The 24,914-nt window shown below is 49.8% G+C and overlaps 1 protein-coding gene across 1 annotated transcript in view; it reads right to left on the bottom strand.

Annotated features, from left to right (window-relative positions):
* Positions 1–23,370, bottom strand: part of LRRC8C (leucine rich repeat containing 8 VRAC subunit C) — a 42,820-nt gene extending 19,450 nt beyond the window's left edge. Inside the window, exon 1 of the mRNA XM_069969074.1 lies at positions 23,197–23,370. The gene's annotated coding sequence lies outside the window, so the exon portion shown is untranslated. The remainder of the gene's footprint in view (positions 1–23,196) is intronic.
* Between the last annotated feature and the right edge of the window lie 1,544 nt (positions 23,371–24,914).

The raw sequence follows: 24,914 nt of genomic DNA, 5'->3' as shown, positions 1-24,914 counted from the left end.
TTATTGGTTGTTGGTATAAAATCTCCTTCCCTGTGACTCCTCCAGGACAGAGGCCTCCTTTATATATTCCCGGATTTACCCGCAGTCAATATTTAGTAGTGTTCCTGAAAGAGTCTATTAAGAGGGGAAAAACTCAAGGAAACTTCCAAGTCTGACTGCGAACCTCCAGCGATCCTCCTGTGAGGATAAAGCGTCTCAGTTAGCCGGGCCAGCTCCTCATCCAGCAGGTAAACATGGCGGCCGGCCGCACACTGGACGGATTCTTCTGCAGCGGATGCGGGATCCTTCTCTGTGAGGGTGAATGGAGGCTTTCTTCTAGCGCCCTGATGTGACTGACACTTATTCCGGGAGAATACGGCCATATCCGCACACAAAGCTCCTGTTTACTGAAATGATAAGGTACGAGGTCTATTCTGGGCGACCGCAGACATCACCTCAGGTTTCCTCCAAGACTGTGGGATTAAAATAGTCATCGAGATCCACAGAGCATAAGATGTATCCCCAGATGTATCACAGGACGTATCCCCAGATGTATCACAGGACGTATCCCCAGATGTATCACAGGACTTATCACAGGACGTATCCCCAGATGTATCACAGGACTTATCACAGGACGTATCACCAGATGTATCACAGGACGTATCACCAGATGTATCACAGGACGTATCCCCAGATGTATCACAGGACGTATCCCCAGATGTATCACAGGACGTATCACCAAATGTATCACAGGACGTATCACAGGACGTATCCCCAGATGTATCACAGGACGTATCACCAGATGTATCACAGGATGTATCCCCAGATGTATCACAGGACGTGTCCCCAGATGTATCACAGGACGTGTCCCCAGATGTATCACAGGACGTATCACAAGATGTATCACAGGACGTATCCCCAGATGTATCACAGGACGTATCCCCAGATGTATCACAGGACGTATCCCCAGATGTATCACAGGACGTATCCCCAGATGTATCACAGGACGTATCCCCAGATGTATCACAGGACGTATCCCCAGATGTATCACAGGACGTATCCCCAGATGTATCACAGGACGTATCCCCAGATGTATCACAGGACGTATCCCCAGATGTATCACAGGACGTATTCCCAGATATATCACAGGACGTATCCCCAGATGTATCACAGGACGTATCCCCAGGTGTATCACAGGATGTATCCCCAGGTGTATCACAGGACGTATCCCCAGGTGTATCACAGGACGTATCCCCAGATGTATCACAGGCTGCGTGAGGCAGGGAGAGAGGCGACAACTAGTCATCTGGGCGGGGAGCTGCCAGTGACTAGCCACGACTCTCTGCCTACTGACACCTAGTGGGGAAACTGTATATTTTATCCACCACTTGTTTTAACCTGAGAACTTTTGGCCAGGTGCATATAATAAACACTAGCAGTGGGACACTACACACGGGAAGCTGATGACTAGTTGCCCCCCCTCTCCCGGCCTCACATGGTAGAATAAAGCATCTTTTTCCCCGATATAAAGCTTCTGTTGTATTTTTTTCTGACCTTTTTCTAATAAGAAATTTGACAAAAAACGAGGTCAATGGTCCAAGACACCATTTTTCAGTCTATGTTCAGTAACCCACTTTGTACTGGAGACGCCGCTTGTCGTATTTGTCATGGTAGATTTCTGCTCCACTTACGGTAAAGGTGGAATCTGTTTGGTTGCCGGGGGCGACTGAGCCAGTTACGCTTTGCACCATGTTTGATAAATCTCCCCCCAGGACTATTGTACTGTGTGAATATACAGATCATACTGGTTACGGTGATGACTGGAGGCCTTACTGGGAGACGAGAGACACTAGACTGGACAGAGGAGGCGACTCTACAGCCGGCTCCATACACCCTGTATATACAGCAAGGCTCAGTGGGATTTCTCCGCCGCGGAATCCCGCCAGCCTAGTGCCATAGTGTCAGTCTATCTGAGGCTCGCACGCTTTCTCTCTCTGCGCTGAAGAATGGACATGTTCATTGCGAGCCTCCCATAGACTGTCATTATGACACGGAGGATGGCGGGATTCCGTGGTGGAGAATTCCGCCAGTTTAACTTTGTATGCGCGGATCCTCATATCTCCTAGGATGCAGAGGTTTCCCTTATGTGGAGTTATCCCGGGAGCTGCGGGAGGCCTGTGTACTGTTCCTCCGCCAGCGCAGGCAGAATGGAGTTATAGCAGCCAATAATCTGTCAATGTCGGCAGCGTGACGGCTGCTTTATAACATCCTCTGTCTGCAGGGAGATTCACAAGAAAAGCCAGAGGAATCCATGATGGTAATGTCCCTGCTGTAAGAGGGAGGACGGACAGAACGGAGGGTTTAAAGGGGGTGTTCAAATGAGTCGGAGCCCATAAGTGAGACAGCAAATCCTTCCCCCTCCCCGAGTATACTGCACACATCTATATGGCCCATGCACTAGCAGCCGGAAAGATGACCAAGGCTAGCCTGTCCAGTCTGATCCCGCAGAAAAGCTGCCTTAGAGCACACTGCCGAAAAACTTTCTGCTGTCTATGATAGAAAGGGGTCAGATGACACAGGACATGGCAGCTCGCTGTGTACGGGCCCCGCAGAGCGGTCAGATCACACAGCACATGTATGGGGCCCGCAGAGTGGTCAGATCACACAGGACATGGCAGCTCGCTGTGTATGGGCCCCGCAGAGCGGTCAGATCACACAGCACATGTATGGGGCCCGCAGAGCGGTCAGATCACACAGGACATGGCAGCTCGCTGTGTATGGGCCCCGCAGAGCGGTCAGATCACACAGGACATGGCAGCTCGCTGTGTATGGGCCCCGCAGAGCGGTCAGATCACACAGGACATGGCAGCTCACTGTGTATGGGCCCTGCAGAGCGGTCAGATCACACAGGACAGGGCAGCTCTCTGTGTATGGGCCCCGCAGAGCGGTCAGATCACACAGGACATGGCAGCTCGCAGTGTATGGGCCTCGCAGAGCGGTCAGATCACACAGGACTTGTATGGGGCCCCCACTGAGTGGTCAGATCACACAGGACATGGCAGCTCGCAGTGTATGGGCCCCGCAGAGCGGTCAGATCACACAGGACTTGTATGGGGCCCCCACTGAGTGGTCAGATCACACAGGACAGGGCAGCTCGCTGTGTATGGGCCCCGCAGAGCGGTCAGATCACACAGGACATGGCAGCTCGCAGTGTATGAGCCCCGCAGAGCGGTCAGATCACACAGGACATGGCAGCTCACTGTGTATGAGCCCCGCAGAGCGGTCAGATCACACAGGACTTGTATGGGGCCCCCACTGAGTGGTCAGATCACACAGGACATGGCAGCTCACTGTGTATGGGCCCCACAGAGCGGTCAGATCACACAGGACATGGCAGCTCGCTGTGTACGGGCCCCGCAGAGCGGTCAGATCACACAGGACATGGCAGCTCACTGTGTATGGGCCCCGCAGAGCGGTCAGATCACACAGGACATGGCAGCTCGCAGTGTATGGGCCCCGCAGAGCGGTCAGATCACACAGGACATGGCAGCTCGCTGTGTACGGGCCCCGCAGAGCGGTCAGATCACACAGGACATGGCAGCTCACTGTGTATGGTCCCCGCAGAGCGGTCAGATCGCACAGGATATGGCAGCTCACTGTGTATGGGCGCTCAGGCAAGTTTTAATGGTATGGCTGATATATATATATATATATATATATATATATATATTTGCAACGGTTGCACTAAATATTTTTTAAACCCATAAACTAAAATCCTTCTAAAATGTTATGAGGGGTATTTTTACTCTGCTGCACACCATAACGTGTGACCTCTGACCCTCACACTTTAGGGTTATGTGATGAAGACCCCGGCGCTGGCTGTTCTGCGACATGAAGTAACAGGAGACATGAAGGCCAAGTATACGGCAGCCGCTCACATGTCATCTTATTCATGTCATAACTGTAGAGCGTTGTCCATACACATGAGCTGATCCCGGACGGGCCCCCAGCGGCCGCGGCCCTGGAACATTAACCACTTCTGGGAATTTAGACAAGTTTACTCCGGATGGATGGAAAAACGCAGAGTAATGGTGAATCTGCCGGGACCCTGCTGGAGACCTAGTGCAAGGCTGGGGGTGGTGGGTGGACCCCCAACACATTACTGGTTTATATGGTATATAGAGACAGCCCTGGGACATACCCCATGATAGCTCACACAGGACAAATATATATATATATATATATATATATATATATATATATATATATATTGCTGCAAACTTTACTTTCAGTCACTCTAGCATCCGGTAGACAGGTCCCCTATAATGAGTTACAATAGGATTCACAATAGAAAACACCCTAGAAAGTTGATCTATAGATGGTGCAGAGGTGATGTGCACGTAGGCCCCTCTGACAGGAGTATTATATATGGCGGGTGAGGGGCCCTCTTATGCACTGGGGCCCCAGAGCTTCTACTCTCCCAATTAATGCTGGATCAATCACTGTAACAACAATAATCTGTCAATGTGCACAGTCCACCATCAGGAGAGGTGCTTATACATGCCTCATATACCCCCCCCCCCCCCCCATGTACAGTATATCTATTCTATAGTACAGTAATAATTACATTACTGAAATACTTTTTTGCAAGTACTCATATATCACGCCGTAGACTTTTGTATACAACTATTGTACAAGCATGTACTGACGTCCGGGGCCTGATACACTGGCTATACACTGGGGTTGCCCTAGTCTCGATATGGGAGTCATGTTATATGATAGTAATCCCCGACCTGCACCCACTTAAAGGGATTATCCAGCGCTACAAAAACATGGCCACTTTTTCCCCTCTCTTGTCTCCAGATTGGGTGGGGTTTCAAATTCGGTTCCATTGAAGTAAATGGAGCTTAATTGCAAACCACACCTGAACTGGAGACAAGAGAGGGGGGAAAAGTGTCCATGTTTTTATTAGCACTGGATAACCCCTTTAAGGGCCTATAATATTGAACAATTATCGGCCTTACTTGGCCGACCGTTCAGGGTGATAATTGTCTGGTGTAATAGCACATCTGGAAAGGAAACATTCAGCCGACATGCACAAATCACCAGTTGTGTCTGCTAGAATTATTCCATGTAATAGGAGAGGTGGCAGCAGCAGACCGCCACTGGCTTTAATGGGCAGCCCAAACGATCTAAGGATTATTCCGATGGCCCCTCCTGCTGGTCCCCGCTCGCTGTCTGTGCGTGTAATAGCTGAGGGAACGAGGGGAAGTGAGTGCTGACAGGTCCCCCCATGTAATACGGCCGTTACACATGACGGCCTTCAACCTATATCCTAAGATCCCAGGATGCCAAGACTGCAGCTACAGTATATAGCGGAATCCCATACAATGTTATACAGGAACAGACGTTATTTGTTGCATGTCGCCATGTATCGTGTTTTTATAGTTTTTCAGTCACAAGACTCTGATCGCCGGAGGGTGAAAGTAACTTAAATAGGCCAGAGCGGACGCTTCTGACTGTTCTAGGAATTAGTATCTCAATACAAAGTAACATTATCCCCCAATAGACACCAGGATCTACCCATATACATTCTCTCTCTCTCTCTCTCTCTCTCTCTCTCTCTCTCTCTCTCTCTCTCTCTCTCTCTCTCTATATATATATATATATATATGTGTGTGTGTGTGTGTGTATATATATATATATATATATATATATATATATATATATAAAGAGAGAGAGAACCCTTTAAAGGGGCACTCCGGAAAATAAATTAATTCAAATCATTTTTTGCCAGAAAGTTATATAGATCTGTAAATTTGGGCATGATGGGAATTGTAGTTGTGTAACAGCTGGAGGGCCATAGGTTCCCCATCCCTGATATATACTGACATAGAACCACTCTCTATACTATAACATATGGCCGAGTGCACGTATATAAGAAGTGCTCAGAGCTCGCGGTCTGCAGATTTGTCTGGATTTTCCCGCTTACAATGCTGCCCTGATGATGTTGGCCCCACGATAAAACTACGCCAACAAAATGGTGATTTTCAAAAAGCAGATCAGACGTTTTTATTCCTCCGGGCAGAAATCACAGGATCAGAAGGAAGTTACTGGTTATAGAACATGTGAAAGAAATTAGATTCTGCTCCCAATCTGCTGCATCGGGTTCAGACCTCTCTCCGCTGCCGCTCCGGGTCAGTACAGGTAAAGGGTCAGGGGCCCGGACAGAGGACCGCTCAGGACCATATGGTGGGGCCCGGACAGAGGACCGCTCAGGACCATATGGTGGGGCCCAGACAGAGGACCGCTCAGGACCATATGGTGGGGCCCGGACAGAGGACCGCTCAGGACCATATGGTGGGGCCCGGACAGAGGACCGCTCAGGACCATATGGTGGGGCCCGGACAGAGGACCGCTCAGGACCATATGGTGGGGCTTGGACAGAGGACCGCTCAGGACCATATGGTGGGGCCCGGACAGAGGACCGCTCAGGACCATATGGTGGGGCCCGGACAGAGGACCGCTCAGGACCATATGGTGGGGCCCGGACAGAGCACCGCTCGGGACCATATGGTGGGGCCCGGACAGAGGACCGCTCAGGACCATATGGTGGGGCCCGGACAGAGGACCGCTCAGGACCATATGGTGGGGCCCGGACAGAGGACCGCTCAGGACCATATGGTGGGGCCCGGACAGAGGACCGCTCAGGACCATATGGTGGGGCCCGGACAGAGGACCGCTCAGGACCATATGGTGGGGCCCGGACAGAGGACCGCTCAGGACCATATGGTGGGGCCCGGACAGAGGACCGCTCAGGACCATATGGTGGGGCCCGGACAGAGGACAGCTCAGGACCATATGGTGGGGCCCGGACAGAGCACCGCTCAGGACCATATGGTGGGGCCCGGACAGAGGACAGCTCAGGACCATATGGTGGGGCCCAGACAGAGCACCGCTCAGGACCATATGGTGGGGCCCGGACAGAGGACCGCTCAGGACCATATGGTGGGGCCCGGACAGAGCACCGCTCAGGACCATATGGTGGGGCCCGGACAGAGGACCGCTCAGGACCATATGGTGGGGCCCGGACAGAGGACCGCTCAGGACCATATGGTGGGGACCGGACAGAGGACCGCTCAGGACCATATGGTGGGGCCCGGACAGAGCACCGCTCGGGACCATATGGTGGGGCCCGGACAGAGAACCGCTCGGGAGCATATGGTGGGGCCCTGACAGAGGACCGCTCAGGACCATATGGTGGGGCCCGGACAGAGGACCGCTCAGGACCATATGGTGGGGCCCGGACAGAGGACCGCTCGGGACCATATGGTGGGGCCCGGACAGAGGACCGCTCAGGACCATATGGTGGGGCCCGGACAGAGGACCGCTCAGGACCATATGGTGGGGCCCGGACAGAGGACCGCTCAGGACCATATGGTGGGGCCCGGACAGAGGACCGCTCAGGACCATATGGTGGGGCCCGGACAGAGGACCGCTCAGGACCATATGGTGGGGCCCGGACAGAGGACCGCTCGGGACCATATGGTGGGGCCCGGACAGAGGACCGCTCGGGACCATATGGTGGGGCCCGGACAGAGCACCGCTCGGGACCATATGGTGGGGCCCGGACAGAGCACCGCTCAGGACCATATGGTGGGGCCCGGACAGAGAACCGCTCGGGAACATATGGTGGGGCCCTGACAGAGGACCGCTCAGGACCATATGGTGGGGCCCGGACAGAGGACCGCTCAGGACCATATGGTGGGGCCCGGACAGAGGACAGCTCAGGACCATATGGTGGGGCCCGGACAGAGGACAGCTCAGGACCATATGGTGGGGCCCGGACAGAGGACCGCTCAGGACCATATGGTGGGGCCCGGACAGAGGACCGCTCAGGACCATATGGTGGGGCCCGGACAGAGGACCGCTCAGGACCATATGGTGGGGCCCGGACAGAGCACCGCTCAGGACCATATGGTGGGGCCCGGACAGAGAACCGCTCGGGAGCATATGGTGGGGCCCTGACAGAGGACCGCTCAGGACCATATGGTGGGGCCCGGACAGAGGACCGCTCAGGACCATATGGTGGGGCCCGGACAGAGGACCGCTCAGGACCATATGGTGGGGCCCGGACAGAGGACCGCTCGGGAGCATATGAGGGGCCTACCCAGGAGTGAAGAGGAGTTCTACCCCACGTCCACAGGACAAGGTGTGTAAGCTGTAGCCTCCATCCAAATGTCTCACGGCTGGTTCTAAGGGTGGAGACTAGAGATGAGTCCATGTGGAGCATGGCCGATCATTCAGCATTTCATTACTGGTGGCTGAAGAAGTTGGATGCAGCCCAAGGGAGTGCCACCAGGACAACATGTATACAGCCTAGAGCCTGTGGTTGTATCCATGTTTTCCAGGACTCCCTAGGGCGGCATCCAACTTCTTCAGCCACCGGTAATGAAATACTGAACGATCGGCCATTCTCCACATGGACTCATCTCTAGTGGAGACACACTTTGGAAAACAGCACTGCACTACTTGGAGCAATTTTTCATGCACTTTCCATGCAGTATTCATGTCATTTTGGTGCAGTCTTGGATGCACTTTGAGTGCATTTTTTATGTACTTTTCTATGTCATTTTGGAGCAGTTTTAAATTTTCAAGTGATTTTTAAGGGCGTCCTCACACATCATTTTTGTCTATCAATTTTCAGGCCAAAAAAAAAAAAGAAAAACTAGAAAAACTGTCAGTGCATTTTCTTCATGCATTTGCATTTTTTTGATTTTATGTGTGATCTTTTTTTGTGGTTTAGGTGATTTTCTCTGCTGAACTTTTTTTTCCTTTTGCTGCCTAGCTGCCGGGCCACAGAAGGTGACAAAAACGCCAGATAAAAACGCACAGCAAAGTTTTTAAGACAATCAGAATGATCCCATTGAAGTCTATAGGAGAAAAAATGCCGCCCCCTCAGAATGCTGCATTTTGGATAAACTGCCACAGAGCCTCAAAAACACCAGAAAGGCGAGAAAAACACCACACAAAAAACTGTTTCTGGTGTTTTTGCAAAAAAAAGTCATGGTGTTTTTATTCCCATTTTTCTGAGATTTTATGGCAGTGTGAAGCCAGCTTTATGGTGCGTTCACACCTACAGGATCTGCAGCTGATTTTCTGCAACAGATTTCATTTAAATAACTGAACACAGCATCAAATCTGCTGCAGATCCTGTAGGTGTGAACGCACCCTTAAGCAGCTTTTTGTGTTTTTTTTTTTCAGCCAGAGCCAGGAATGGGTTAATAAGAATTGTGAACACACAGGGGGCTATATACTCCTCTTTCCTGCCGGACCCACTTCACACTTTGGCTCAAAAAATAACATCAAACCTGCAAGGATGTGTGTGTGTGTCATATATTATCATCAGCAGGTAGTTTTCAAGTCTTATAGAGAAACCTAGGAGAAAACATGGAGGCATGGACCCAAAAATGCAACAACAGTGACAAAAACAACGACAAACAAACAGTCGCAGTGAGCCGTACCTTCATTATTTCACTACAGACTTTCATGCAACATCTGGCCGCAGCGTCAAAAAGGAAAGAAAAATCAAGAGGTGTGAAACCGCCCTAAGACTCCACAGTATTGTGCATCAGTATTTGCACAGTATTCGCATGGCTATACTCACAAGTGAGTCAGACTTTGATGCTATAAGGGCCATCCTGGTATTTCCCTATTTGTGTCCTAATACTTGCAACTGAGTGGGACTTAAAGGGGTTGTTCACAAATATTCTTTAAAATCAACTGGTGCAAGAAAGTGCCAGAGATTTGTAATTTATTTCTATTAAATAATATCTTATCAGCTGCTGTATGTCCTGCAGGATGTGGTGTATTCTCTCCAGTCTGACACAGTGCTCTCTGCTGCCCCCTCTGTCCATGTCAGGAACTGTCCAGAGCAGGAGAGGTTTCTATGGGGATTTGCTGCTGCTCTGGACAGTTCCTGACATGGACAGAGGTGGCAGCAGAGAGCATTGGGTCAGACTGGAGAGAATACACCACTTCCTGCAGGACATACAGCAGCTGATAAGTACTGGAAGACTGGAGAGAATACACCACTTCCTGCAGGACATACAGCAGCTGATTACTGAGCCTAATATATACAAGTGTGAACCCAAAGGTCACTTTCCTTCTTGTGTATCCTGTGTATACTGCTCAGTGTTCTGCACCTGCCCAAACCAGGAGTGCGTCCAAAGCAGCAGGGGTGCAAACTCTACCACTATCAATTCTCCTTTTAAAGGGGAACTCCAGCAAAAAAAAGTCTGTGCTTCACATCAGTGAAACACTGTGATATGTATGGTGGCTGCCTACACTATATACCTGCAAATGCAGGACTTGTAAAAGAGGTTAAAACCAAATTGAAAATAAAGAACACAGATATATCTGAGATAGATGCCCAGATAAGTGATGTCATACAGAACCAAGATGCGCCAAACAACATTAGTGATAAACTGCGCCCAGAGAAGCCCCATATATTGTGGATGTGCATTAATAAACCACACACACTGACTGGGGCCGGGTGTGCCGATGCCAGGACCACGATCAATCCTCCTCATTACATAAATCTTCAGCACTTCCTCCTCCTCATCACTTCTCATATTCCCATCTTGTAATTATAGGACATAACTTTTCTCAGTCTACCAGCGATAAGAATTCTTGGCAGACGTCTCCAAGTATTGGAAATCCATAAAGCCTAATGCACAGACTGCAGAGGTAACACCAGAAGACTGCAGGAAAGTAATAGCTGCTCCCTGGGGTGTATATATATATCCTCCCCGTCCCTGCAGGAGATCACAGGGATGATGTATAGAAGGAACTCGACGCATTGTTTACTGCAAGGAAAACTCCAGAAGGAGAAGAAGACAAAGCATCTTATGTTCCTCATTAGGAAACATCCGGAATCTGGATCCAAATGAAACCTCTGTCTCGTAAACCGTAGAGAGAGCGGCCATCTTCCTGCCAATTACTGAATAAACAACAGCGGATCTCAGGGGGCTTCACAGTGGTCTTATCGCCTGGAAGAAGGGGCTCAGGGTTACCCGGATTTATGCCTGCTGTATAAGTTATTGTTTGTAGTATTTTTCATGGGTCTGGTTCATGGGTCCATGGGTCTGGTTCATGGGTCTAGTTCCTGGGTTTGTGGGTCTGGTTCATAGGTTCGTGGGTCTGGTTCATAGGTTCGTGGGTCTGGTTCATGGGTTTATGGGTCTGCTTCATGGGTTCATGGGTCTGGTTCATGGGTCTAGTTCCTGGGTTCGTGGGTCTGGTTCATAGGTTCGTGGGTCTGGTTCATGGGTTTATGGGTGTTCTTCATGGCTCTGCTTCATGGGTTTATGGGTCTGGTTCATGGGTTGGGTTCATGGGATCATGGGTCTGGTTCTTGGGTTCATGGGTCTGGTTTCTGGGTTTATGGGTCTGGTTCATGGGATCATGGGTCTAGTTCATGGGTTTATGGGTCTGGTTCATGGGATCATGGGTCTGGTTCTTGGGTTTATGGGTCTGGTTCATGAGATCATGGGTCTGGTTCTTGGGTTCATTGGTCGGTTTCATGGGATCAAGGGTCTGGTTCTTGGGTTCATGGGTCTGGTTCCTGGGTTTGGTTCATGGGATCATGGGTCTGGTTCATGGGATCATGGGTCTGGTTCATGGGATCATGGGTCTGGTTCTTGGGTCCATGGGTCTGGTTCATGAGATCATGGGTCTAGTTCTTGGGTTCATTGGTCTGGTTCATGGGTCTGGTTGTACTTAAGCATTAGGGTGTTGTGAATTGGTGCAGAGTTTTGGTGATGCCATTTTTACTATGGGGTTTCTTTTTGGGGTGGAATGCAGCTGCCCTGGGTTCCCTATGTTATAGTTATGGTGGATGTTGTGGCACCAGGTGAGGTTAGGTAAATCTATATAGTCCTTGTTTTGTTTTACCATTTTTTCGAGGCAGTAGCACCAAGGTGCATGGAGTGGATGGAGAAGCAACCAAACCACTGAAGAGCCAGGCCTAGGTGGCAGCCAAAAGAGATTGCTGGCACAAAAGACAGGCATGAGAGTGGCTTTGTCCAAGGGGAGATGGATGACCCAAATAGCTGATCTGATAACTGTGTCCCCAAATGTTTCTCTCTGCAAGAACTCTGATCTACAACAGAGGTGGCCTAAAGCTGGCCATATTCATCAGATAAAGCCAAAGCCACCGACGTATATAGGGCATCCTGACTCTTACCCGATGGCAGATGTCGGGGAGAGAGAGAGAAGCCACCACCAGATGTTCTCAAAGAGAGAAGCCACCACCAGTGGAGTCTGGCAGCAGCTTCCTACCCTCCCCCTGTACAGAGTATATACAGAGCGGGAACCTGTATGGGGGATCATGGGAAACAGCTGTGGGTTGAAGAAATATTGGCTCACCTAACCTGAAGCCCTGGTTGCAGAGAGACCTATGGACGCCCAGTGGTGGGATATGCAGTCCTTGAAGAAACAACAACATAAAATATACATGTGTCTGCTTCAGTACTGGCATGTGCTTATTAAAGGGGTATTCCACTCACACGTAACTTTTGATATGTTGCTGCCCATGGTGAGACTAACAATTTCTTCCGCCTCAGAAGGGAGGGGGGAGGAGGGGAAGACAGAGAGAATAGCTCACACACAGATTATTGTGTCTTCAGCAGAAAACAGCAGCTCAGAACTGGGGGAAGGAGACTGGATAGATAATGACAGGTATGGAAGGAATTGTTAGTCTCACCATGGGCAGCAACATATCAAAAGTTATGTGTGAGTGGAATACCCCTTTAAGCGACTACCAAGCATATGTTGTTGTGTTCTCCTGAGTTGTGTCACAGTCCCATCCACAAGTCTTCGGATAACACACAAGTTATATCACAGGCCGGGAAGAAGATGAAACCATCGGATGGCGCCTGCTGCCATGTCTCCCCCATACACATCTGGTAGTTATCGCCCCATTATCACCTCATTATGTAACTCCTCTATAATAAGACCCCGAAGACTTGTAGATTATATGACCTCGTATCTGGAATGTTTTGTTCACCTCCAACAAGGAAAGTCATAAGTCGGCGGACATCTGTATCCTGAGGAAGGGCGGGAACAATGGCAATGTGAGGAGCCAATCTACCACAATAGCCACAATACACAACAATAGACTGATCAATGCAACAGCAACATCAATGGCCTGTATGTAACTAGTAGATCACATCATCTATACATTGCATTCCCTTAGGGATATGTGTTTTATTGGCATTGCGGACAAGGCTTACATATATACCTGTTTAGTATACCTGTATACCTGTGTCGTCTGTTACTCCATGTGTTATATGTTCTGTCTGGTCGGCCACTATAACAGAAGTCTCCTGCACTTTCCTGTGCAGTTAAAGGGTTACTCCGGCGGCACAAATCAACTGATGCCAGAAAGTTATACAGATTTGTAAATTACGTATATTTAAAAAAAATCCCCAGTCTTCTATTACTTATCAGCTGCTATATGTCCTGCAGGAAGTGGTGTATTCTCTCCAGTCTGACACAGTGCTCTCTGCTGCCACCTCTGTCCATGTCAGGAACTGTCCAGAGCAGGAGAGGTTTTCTATGGGGATTTGCTGCTGCTCTGGACAGTTCCTGTTGGCAGCAAAAAGCATCGTGTCAGACTGGAGCGTATACACCACTACCTGCAGAACATGCGGCAGCTGATAAGTACTGGAAGACTTTCAATAATAACTTTAATAATAAATTACAAATCCATATAACTTTCTGACACCTGTTGATTTGAAATAAAAAAAAAATGTAGCCGCTCTACTCCTTTAAGACTTAGATAACCTGCAATGTATAATGCCAATGGAGGCCAAACGGACAGGCTTTTGGCCTCCCTTAGGTCAATGTAGTGTATGTAACATCAGTTTTCCTTGCACATACATTCAGCGCGTTCCCCCGAGTGTGACAGGAACACAACATAACTCAAGCGTCACTAAACATAGATGCCGTGCCGAAAAAGTGAGGACCCCCCCCCCCCCCTCCTCGGGTGTCATGTAGGCAGAAACATATGGGGAGATCCTTATCCTGTATACAGGAAATATCACAGCCAGAAAGAAGCAGATTGGTGTTGTATGCACCGGCCTGGCGCACCATGTGATATATATATATATATATATATATACTGTATATATATATATATATATATATATATATATATATATATATATATACATATATATATATATACACATACAGTATACAGGCTATTGGCTCCCAGGACCTTCCATGGGATCGGTGTAGTATATAATACAGGGCGTCACCCAATTGAGGGAACAGTAAAATGAAAGCGATTTGGCAGGTGGCGATCCAATTTTAGACCCATGATGGCCGCCATGTTGCTGACACGACCAACAGGTCCCCCCTCCCCCTCGCAGCTTGTGTCTAAAATGGGATCAACATCTGCAAAACTGCTTTAGTTTTTTTCTGGGTCCTTTCTTAGTTTTTAGACACTTTAGGGGGAAATTTATCTGACATGGTGGAAAGTGAGACTGGCTCAGTCGTCCCCGGCAACCAATCAGATTCCACCTATCATTTTCCAAAGAGTCTGTGAGGAATGTAAGGTGGAATCTGATTGGTTGCCGGGGGCGACTGAGCCAGTTTCACTTTCCACCATGTTTGATAAATCTCCCTCTATGTATTATCCACAAATCTCCTGCCGCCTCCTATAGCTCAGTCCCTGTATTGTGTAATGGACGTCATATATATGTGTGCACCCAACCTCCAGAGGCTGCACGCCAGCCAGCAGTAATAACGTCATGCTATAGAGGCTATATATATATATATATATATATATATATATATATATATATAAATCAAAAATATTCCACGGCACTAGAGGTGAGGGAGGGTGCCCGCTCTTCACCGCCCGATTCAAGGCGGAACAATATAGAATCCAAAAATATAGCGGCACATCCAATTGTGAATCAAGTGAGATTTATTTGCTCATAAAAAGTACAGCAACGTTTCAGTCCATACTATATGGACCTTTCTCACTATGGCTTGAGAAAGGTCCATATAGTATGGACTGAAACGTTGCTGTACTTTTTATGAGCAAATAAATCTCACTTGATTCACAATTGGATGTGCCGCTATATTTTTGGATTCTATATATATATATATATATATATATATATATATATATATATATACACACACACACACCGGTGATAAAGGAAGCAGCACAGTGTGAATGAGAACCAGCAGCAGCTCCTTGAGGAGGAGAAACCACCCGGGTCCGGTTACACAGCTCGGCACTTAGTCCAGGTGAAGGCTACCATGACGGGGTGAATGGAGTCTTTCATGTAGTCAGAACTGTTACAAAAGACATAGCTAATCCTCCAGTATATCAATGGTTATTATTATATCAGTGGTTATTATTATATCAGTGGTTATTATTATATCAATGGTTATTATTATATCAGTGGTTATTATTATATCAGTGGTTATTATTATATCAGTGGTTATTATTATATCAATGGTTATTATTATATCAGTGGTTATTATTATATCAGTGGTTATTATTATATCAATGGTTATTATTATATCAGTGGTTATTATTATATCAGTGGTTATTATTATATCAATGGTTATTATTATATCAGTGGTTATTATTATATCAATGGTTATTATTATATCAGTGGTTATTATTATATCAGTGGTTATTATTATATCAATGGTTATTATTATATCAGTGGTTATTATTATATCAGTGGTTATTATTATATCAATGGTTATTATTATACACAGGTCCAGAGGATCAGATCTACGGGAAACTTCTCTAGAATAGTATTGGCTTCTATTCACACATGGCAATTCCGTACACGTTTCTGCAGCCAGCTATGGATTGCTGCAGCCCCTACTCACATGAATGGGGCAGTTGCAGAAAATTCTGCACCAAACCTTCTGCATGTGAACTGACCCTTATAATAAGAGCGGTCACAACGCCGCTGTCCGGGATACCGCCCGCTGAGCCACAATACAAGTACATAACAAAGGGCGGTCATCTGTGAGTCCACAGGGCGCTCTCCGCAGGGGGAGGGGGTTGATTCTTCTTGGCACTTAAGGTTTTGGTGGGAAAATCCAAACAAAGACAAGAATAGTTTTCCTGCCGGAATATCTGCAGATTATAGAGACTGGCGGCTGTGACCCTGTAAGGTCTTGTTCACACTTTCAAATTGCATTTTTACATAGACTTTAAATTTGTAACAAAACCATCAATGATTAAAGGGGCACTCCAGAGAAAATATTTTTCTTTGAAATCAACTGGTGTCAGAAAGTTATATAGATTTGTAATTTACTTCTATTTTAAAATCTCCAGTCTTCCTGTACTTATCAGCTGCTGTATGTCCTGCAGGAAGTGGTGTATTCTCTCCAGTCCGACACAGTGCTCTCTGCTGCCACCTCTGTCCATGTCAGGAACTGTCCAGAGCAGCAGCAAATCCCCATAGAAAACCTCTCTTGCTCTGGATAAACGATGGCAAACGACCTGAAATCATTCACCATAATACACAGGACGATAGTGGTTAGTTGCCACGTGCAGATACACTAATAGATTAGCGAACGATTAACAATGATTTTATGATGGGCTCAAAAGATGCGATCTGCTGATACTACAGGGGACATCACAGGGTTATGGTCCGGTGGGACACATCATTGGGCTATGAGGTCTGGGGGGATATATGTCATAGGGCTATGGGGTCTGGATCCTAGGGGCTACATCGCAGGGGTATGGGGGGATATATTATAGGCCTATTGGGTCTGGGGGGGACACATCACAGGGCTATGGGGCCGGAGGGGAACAGATTACAGAGCTTTGGGGTCTGGACGTCAATGGGACACAAGGGGGGAAACACAAGATTAGGTGTTAATGTGATGATGTTGTGTCGGAGGATCGGCCGGTCACTTGCTAGATGGTGAAGTGTGACGCCACTCCGGACCTTGGGGTGTTATTTTGTGATGCCAGTGCCGGCTGGGCACACATGTGTGATGGCACGCCTGCTTTTAGTTTACAAGGCCAGTTGTACCTTTTCCCTTGTGGTCAGTGTCCTGCCGGGCTGCTACAGGGTCTCTTGGGTTAGTGGAATCACGGGTGACCTGAGTGGTGTAGTGACCCTCCCGGATAGTAGGACCCGCCATCCACAGAAAATGGAAGTGTCCCAAGGTTGTAGTGTACACTGTGTCGGTGTGCGGCGAAAGATCACAGAGTCTCTTTATCATAAACAAATTGGTTTTACTAGAAAGACTTGCTGGAGGATGAGGTAGAATACTTAGAAGAAGGAGAAGAACACCTGTGCCCGTGTATTGACCTTTGATTAGTCCTGACCTTGACCTTATGCCCACTAGACTCAGCTGAACCTTCCAAGGTGACACAGGCCCCAGACCTTGTTACCTGGGATGAGCGGAATGCTGAGGGTTCCCTGCTGACACCTGTGCCGCGAGATAGAGTTCATAGGCTTCCTGCAACTTTGCTCTATCTGGATCAGTTCCTAGCTTACTGCTGTCTGTGGATACTGTCCTGCTCTGTGACTCTCCTAGTCCACGGGATGGGTTGAGGTTGTCTCTGGCTTGTCCTCTCCTGAGAGGGGTTTAACACTGCATAGTGTTGTGTAGCGTTACTGAGAAGAAACTGTTAGCTGTGCACTGTCTTGCTTCCTACCCATACGGGGTTCTAGCTAAGACTGACTTACTCTTCCTGTCTCCCACGTGACTTCCCTCCTCAGCGTAACTAACGTGCGCTGTGAGTGGATGAAGTGTGCAAACAGAAGAAGTAAAGAGAGAAGTGATAGGAGAGAAGAAGTACAGATTCCTGTTGGTTCGCAGATCCATCTGACACACAAATAAACAACAACCCTTTACACTCTTCAGCTGTGCAGCATCTGAACATACACTTCAAACATAGCGACATCTAGTGGTGAAATCTTATCACTACTTCCATCACCACACAAGTACAATAAGTACAGGCTTTTGCGAAGGGTGTATATAACAGCAACACCCGTGGTAGGACACCACATTAATGTTATGGCTGATCAGTTTGTGTGGCTAACATGTGATGACTCTACAATGGTAGGAAAATAAAAGTGTAAGGAATATGGGTGAGCGGCGCTGCTTCCCAGGTAAATAAGCACAAGTGAGGTAGCTCCCACCTTTGGGGGTCACCCCATTGCACCCCACAATTATAGGAGATCTAACAGACATTCTGCACGTTCACCGCCGGCGACGTTCCTCATATAACGTATAATCCACCACTAGGATAAACATCTCGGCGCAGACGATCAGATGAAACGTCTTCTGGCGCTCGGCATGAAATGACACAGTAATTGACTTAATACTCCTGGCAGCCGGAGGACGCGGCCGCAGCCACCAGATCTGCCTACGTATTCATGACAACAAAATATACGACCTCATTACAGAACACAAGGACAGACAGGCGGTGATAACCTGACACTGTGCTCCTGAGGGTATATATATACACTAAGGCACCAGCCCGGCTGTTACACCAGGGAGCCTAAGAGATCTGCGCTGGATTGTCCGTCCACTGGGAGTTGTGTTTGTTGCTTAGTTTAGGAGTGTTTGACAACATAGATGTAGCAGAGCTGGATGTGCAGATGTGTGCGGATGTAGCAGAGCTGGATGTGCAGAGGTGTGCGGATGTAGCAGAGCTGGATGTGCAGAGGTGTGCGGATGTAGCAGAGCTGGATGTGCAGAGGTGTGCGGATGTAGCAGAGCTGGATGTGCAGATGTGGAAGAGCTGGATGTGCAGTTGTGTGCAGATGTAGCAGAGCTGGATGTGCAGTTGTGTGCGTATGTAGCAGAGCTGGATGTGCAGAGGTGTGCAGATGTAGCAGAGCTGGATGTGCAGTTGTGTGCGGATGTAGCAGAGCTGGATGTGCAGTTGTGTGCGGATGTAGCAGAGCTGGATGTAGCAGAGCTGGATGTGCAGTTGTGTGCAGATGTAGCAGAGCTGGATGTGCAGTTGTGTGCGGATGTAATAGAGCTGGATGTGCAGTTGTGTGCGGATGTAGCAGAGCTGGATGTGCAGAGGTGTGCGGATGTAGCAGAGCTGGATGTGCAGAGGTGTGCGGATGTAGCAGAGCTGGATGTGCAGTTGTGTGCGGATGAAGCAGAGCTGGATGTGCAGTTGTGTGCGGATGTAGCAGAGCTGGATGTGCAGAGGTGTGCGGATGTAGCAGAGCTGGATGTGCAGTTGTGTGCGGATGTAGCAGAGCTGGATGTGCAGTTGTGTGCGGATGTAGCAGAGCTGGATATGCAGTTGTGTGCGGATGTAGCAGAGCTGGATGTGCAGTTGTGTGCGGATGTAGCAGAGCTGGATGTGCAGAGGTGTGCGGATGTAGCAGAGCTGGATGTGCAGAGGTGTGCGGATGTAGCAGAGCTGGATGTGCAGAGGTGTGCGGATGTAGCAGAGCTAGATGTGCGGATGTGGCAGAGCTGGATGTGCAGTTGTGTGCAGATGTAGCAGAGCTGGATGTGCAGTTGTGTTCGGATGTAGCAGAGCTGGATGTGCAGTTGTGTGCGGATGTAGCAGAGCTGGATGTGCAGTTGTGTGCGGATGTAGCAGAGCTGGATGTGCAGTTGTGTGCGGATGTAGCAGAGCTGGATGTGCAGATGTATGCGGATGTAGCAGAGCTGGATGTGCAGATGTATGCGGATGTAGCAGAGCTGGATGTGCATAACTTCAGGTTGCAAAATTAATGCGTCTCATGGGAATGTTTGACAATGCAGTTACATCATCTATCTAATATCTATCTCATAGGGATGTATGACAACATGGATGTAGCAGAGCTGGATGAGTATAACTTCATGTTCTATACAGTACCAGGATACGGACAGTTTGCAGAGCTGATTTGTTGCATACATTCAGCATCCAAAAACACATCCATAACCCCCCTACTACCCAACAGGGGGCCAAACATATCATTTAGCCCCACCCCAGCAGTATACATGAAGGTGTATATCTATCTGCTGTATACCATAGCACTCTTCCATTCCATTGAGCAGCATAGTACAGTATATGGAGCCTGTATATAACAGATGTTACTTGATGTCACCCATCTCTTGGACAAAAATCAGGGTCCCCCCCCCCCCCTATAAACCTTGGGAAGATACTGCAAGATGCTAAGGGAAAAGAGCGTTCACCTGCAGTCCTATGTAAAACACATAAAGCTAAAATCATCAAGATACAACAAATGACAAACTCTGCTCTGCTACACCTGCAGGCACCAAAATCTGCTGGATATGAGAGGTCAACGACAATCACTCCCATCATTCTGATGTCATCACGCGGTTTGGACCAAATATAATACGGGACGCAGGTCGGTTCTGGTCCTGGAATATTTTCATTGTTGACTTCTATGGTTATTGTCACAATCGTCCCCCTTTAAGGGGTATCCCCCATCTCACTATGTTACCATCTATAAAGTCTGGTTATGGCCACAATCCTTCCCCTTTAAGGGGGCTCCCCATCCTACTATGTGACCCCCTATCAGCTGCTGAGATGAGAAGCAACAAGATTGAACAATTTCCACCTGGAATCCGTTACATTATTGTTATTATTTACATAGTTAATCTGCTATTATTTAGTTACATTGTTATTTGAACATTCTGACAATTCTACATTTCTACAAACTTAGTGGCAGTAACGGTTCTTAAAGGGCCAGTCCCCCAGTCCCATCCTGCACCCTGCCCCCCAGTCCCATCCTGCACCCTGCCCCCCAGTCCCATCCTGCACCCTGCCCCCCAGTCCCATCCTGCACCCTGCCCCCCCCAGTCCCATCCTGCCCCTGCCCCCCAGTCCCATCCTGCACCCTGCCCCCCAGTCCCATCCTGCCCCCCCAGTCCCATCCTGCCCCCTGCCCCCAGTCCCATCCTTCCCCCTGCCCCCCAGTCCCATCCTGCCCCCTGCCCCCCAGTCCCATCCTGCCCCCCAGTCCCATCCTGCCCCCTGCCCCCCAGTCCCATCCTGCCCCCTGCCCCCCAGTCCCATCCTGCACCCTGTCCCCCAGTCCCATCCTGCACCCTGCCCCCCCAGTCCCATCCTGCACCCTGCCCCCCCAGTCCCATCCTGCACCCTGCCCCCCAGTCCCATCCTGCACCCTGCCCCCCCCAGTCCCATCCTGCACCCTGCCCCCCAGTCCCATCCTGCACCCTGCCCCCCAGTCCCATCCTGCACCCTGCCCCCCAGTCCCATCCTGCACCCTGCCCCCCAGTCCCATCCTGCACCCTGCCCCCCCCGTCCCATCCTGCACCCTGCCCCCCGTCCCATCCTGCACCCTGCCCCCCCAGTCCCATCCTGCACCCTGCCCCCCCCAGTCCCATCCTGCACCCTGCCCCCCCCAGTCCCATCCTGCACCCTGCCCCCCAGTCCCATCCTGCACCCTGCCCCCCCCAGTCCCATCCTGCACCCTGCCCCCCCAGTCCCATCCTGCACTCTGCCCCCCAGTCCCATCCTGCACCCTGCCCCCCAGTCCCATCCTGCCCCCTGCCCCCCAGTCCCATCCTGCACCCTGCCCCCCAGTCCCATCCTGCACCCTGCCCCCCAGTCCCATCCTGCACCCTGCCCCCCCCAGTCCCATCCTGCCCCCTGCCCCCCAGTCCCATCCTGCACCCTGCCCCCCAGTCCCATCCTGCACCCTGCCCCCCAGTCCCATCCTGCACCCTGCCCCCCAGTCCCATCCTGCACCCTGCCCCCCCAGTCCCATCCTGCACCCTGCCCCCCAGTCCCATCCTGCACCCTGCCCCCCAGTCCCATCCTGCACCCTGCCCCCCAGTCCCATCCTGCACCCTGCACCCCAGTCCCATCCTGCACCCTGCCCCCCAGTCCCATCCTGCACCCTGCCCCCCAGTCCCATCCTGCACCCTGCCCCCCCCCGTCCCATCCTGCACCCTGCCCCCCAGTCCCATCCTGCACCCTGCCCCCCAGTCCCATCCTGCACCCTGCCCCCCAGTCCCATCCTGCACCCTGCCCCCCAGTCCCATCCTGCACCCTGCCCCCCCAGTCCCATCCTGCACCCTGCCCCCAGTCCCATCCTGCACCCTGCCCCCCCAGTCCCATCCTGCACCCCGCCCCCCCCCGTCCCATCCTGCACCCTGCCCCCAGTCCCATCCTGCACCCTGCCCCCCCGTCCCATCCTGCACCCTGCCCCCCCAGTCCCATCCTGCACCCTGCCCCCCCAGTCCCATCCTGCACTCTGCCCCCCAGTCCCATCCTGCACCCTGCCCCCCAGTCCCATCCTGCCCCCTGCCCCCCAGTCCCATCCTGCACCCTGCCCCCCAGTCCCATCCTGCACCCTGCCCCCCAGTCCCATCCTGCACCCTGCCCCCCCCAGTCCCATCCTGCCCCCTGCCCCCCAGTCCCATCCTGCACCCTGCCCCCCAGTCCCATCCTGCACCCTGCCCCCCAGTCCCATCCTGCACCCTGCCCCCCAGTCCCATCCTGCACCCTGCCCCCCCAGTCCCATCCTGCACCCTGCCCCCCAGTCCCATCCTGCACCCTGCCCCCCAGTCCCATCCTGCACCCTGCCCCCCAGTCCCATCCTGCACCCTGCACCCCAGTCCCATCCTGCACCCTGCCCCCCATCATACTGATCCTCCTAGCATACACAGCCCCCAGGCATCAGATACACATCGGATATTCCAGATGATAATCGATCAGGTAACGATCAATCACATCGCCGATCGCTCCGCACATTCTCCCACAGGATCCGGTAAAGTTTAGGTGGGACCCCATCACCCGGCGGGACCCTCACGTGCAGCAGGAGGCCCCATATATCCCGGCAGCCCCCCCATATATCCCGGCAGCCCCCCCATATATCCCGGCAGCCCCCCCATATATCCCGGCAGCCCCCCATATATCCCGGCAGCCCCCATATATCCCAGCAGCCCCCCCATATATCCCGGCAGCCCCCCCATATATCCCGGCAGCTCCCCATATATCCCGGCAGCCCCCCCATATATCCCGGCAGCTCCCCATATATCCCGGCAGCCCCCCCATATATCCCGGCAGCCCCCATATATCCCGGCAGCCCCCCATATATCCCGGCAGCCCCCCATATATCCCGGCAGCCCCCCATATATCCCGGCAGCCCCCCATAGTGAGGAGCCGGGCAGCACATGCACACAGCCCCGGAGGTCACTCACCCGCTGGACACACCCGCCCGGGCTCAGCTCGTCCTCATGCCCGGTGCCCGCGGAGGGGGAAGCCTGTGCCCGGTGCCGCCGCTTCTCTCCTCTGCCCGTAGGACTCCGCCGCCGCCGCAGCTGCCCAGCCCCGCAGTGACGCACAGGACGGGGGGCGGCGGCCGGGGGGGCCCGGGGAGTATGGCCGGCCCCCGACTCATCCCCACACACACAGCGCCCCCCGGAGGAGGAGGAGAGGAGAGCGGGTGATAGGGAGAGGAGGGAAGAGTGAGGAGGGGGAGAGGAAGGGTGAGAAGGGGGAGGAGAGTGATGGGGTGAGGATGAGGAGGGTGAAGGCAGTGGGTATAAATAGACATCTATCTCCTATCTATCTATCTATCTATCTATCTCCTATCTATCTATCTATCTATCTATCTATCTATCTATCTATCTATCTCCTATCTATCTATCTATCTATCTATCTATCTCCTATCTATCTTCTATCTATCTATCTATCTATCTATCTATCTCCTATCTATCTATCTATCTATCTATCTATCTATCTATCTCCTATCTATCTATCTCCTATCTATCTATCTCCTATCTATCTATCTATCTATCTCCTATCTATCTATCTATCTATCTATCTCCTATCTATCTATCTATCTATCTATCTATCTATCTATCTATCTATCTCCTATCTATCTATCTATCTATCTATCTATCTCCTATCTATCTATCTTCTATCTCCTATCTATCTATCTATCTATCTATCTATCTATCTATCTCCTATCTATCTATCTTCTATCTCCTATCTATCTATCTATCTATCTATCTATCTCCTATCTATCTATCTATCTATCTATCTATCTATCTCCTATCTATCTATCTATCTATTATCTATCTATCTATCTCCTATCTATCTATCTCCTATCTATCTATCTCCTATCTATCTATCTATCTATCTATCTATCTATCTATCTATCTATTATCTATCTATCTATCTATCTATCTATCTCCTATCTATCTATCTATCTATCTATCTATCTATCTATCTATCTATCTATCTCCTATCTATCTATCTATCTATCTCCTATCTATCTATCTCCTATCTATCTATCTATCTATCTATCTATCTATCTATCTATCTATCTCCTATCTATCTATCTATCTATCTATCTCCTATCTATCTATCTATCTATCTATCTATCTATCTATCTCCTATCTATCTATCTATCTATCTATCTATCTCCTATCTATCTATCTATCTATCTATCATCTATCTATCTCCTATCTATCTCCTATCTATCTATCTCCTATCTATCTATCTATCTATCTATCTATCTATCTCCTATCTATCTCCTATCTATCTATCTCCTATCTATCTATCTCCTATCTATCTATCTATCTCCTATCTATCTATCTTCTATCTATCTATCTATCTATCTATCTATCTATCTATCTCCTATCTCCTATCTATCTATCTATCTCCTATCTATCTCCTATCTATCTATCTATCTATCTATCTATCTCCTATCTATCTCCTATCTATCTATCTATCTATCTATCTCCTATCTATCTATCTATCTATCTATCTATCTATCTATCTATCCATCTATCTATCTATCTATCTATCTATCTATCATCCATTCACATTGCCCAATATACATAATGACAGGCCATGATTAGTCTGTGACCATTATCTGATCTGTTGCCCCTGGATGGTGTTATATTGGTGG

Source organism: Dendropsophus ebraccatus, chromosome 4, assembly GCF_027789765.1.
Source record: "Dendropsophus ebraccatus isolate aDenEbr1 chromosome 4, aDenEbr1.pat, whole genome shotgun sequence".
NCBI classification, from domain to species: Eukaryota; Metazoa; Chordata; class Amphibia; order Anura; family Hylidae; genus Dendropsophus; species Dendropsophus ebraccatus.
The sequence above is the reverse complement of the archived record's forward strand: the minus strand, read 5'-3'. Positions and strand labels throughout refer to the sequence as shown.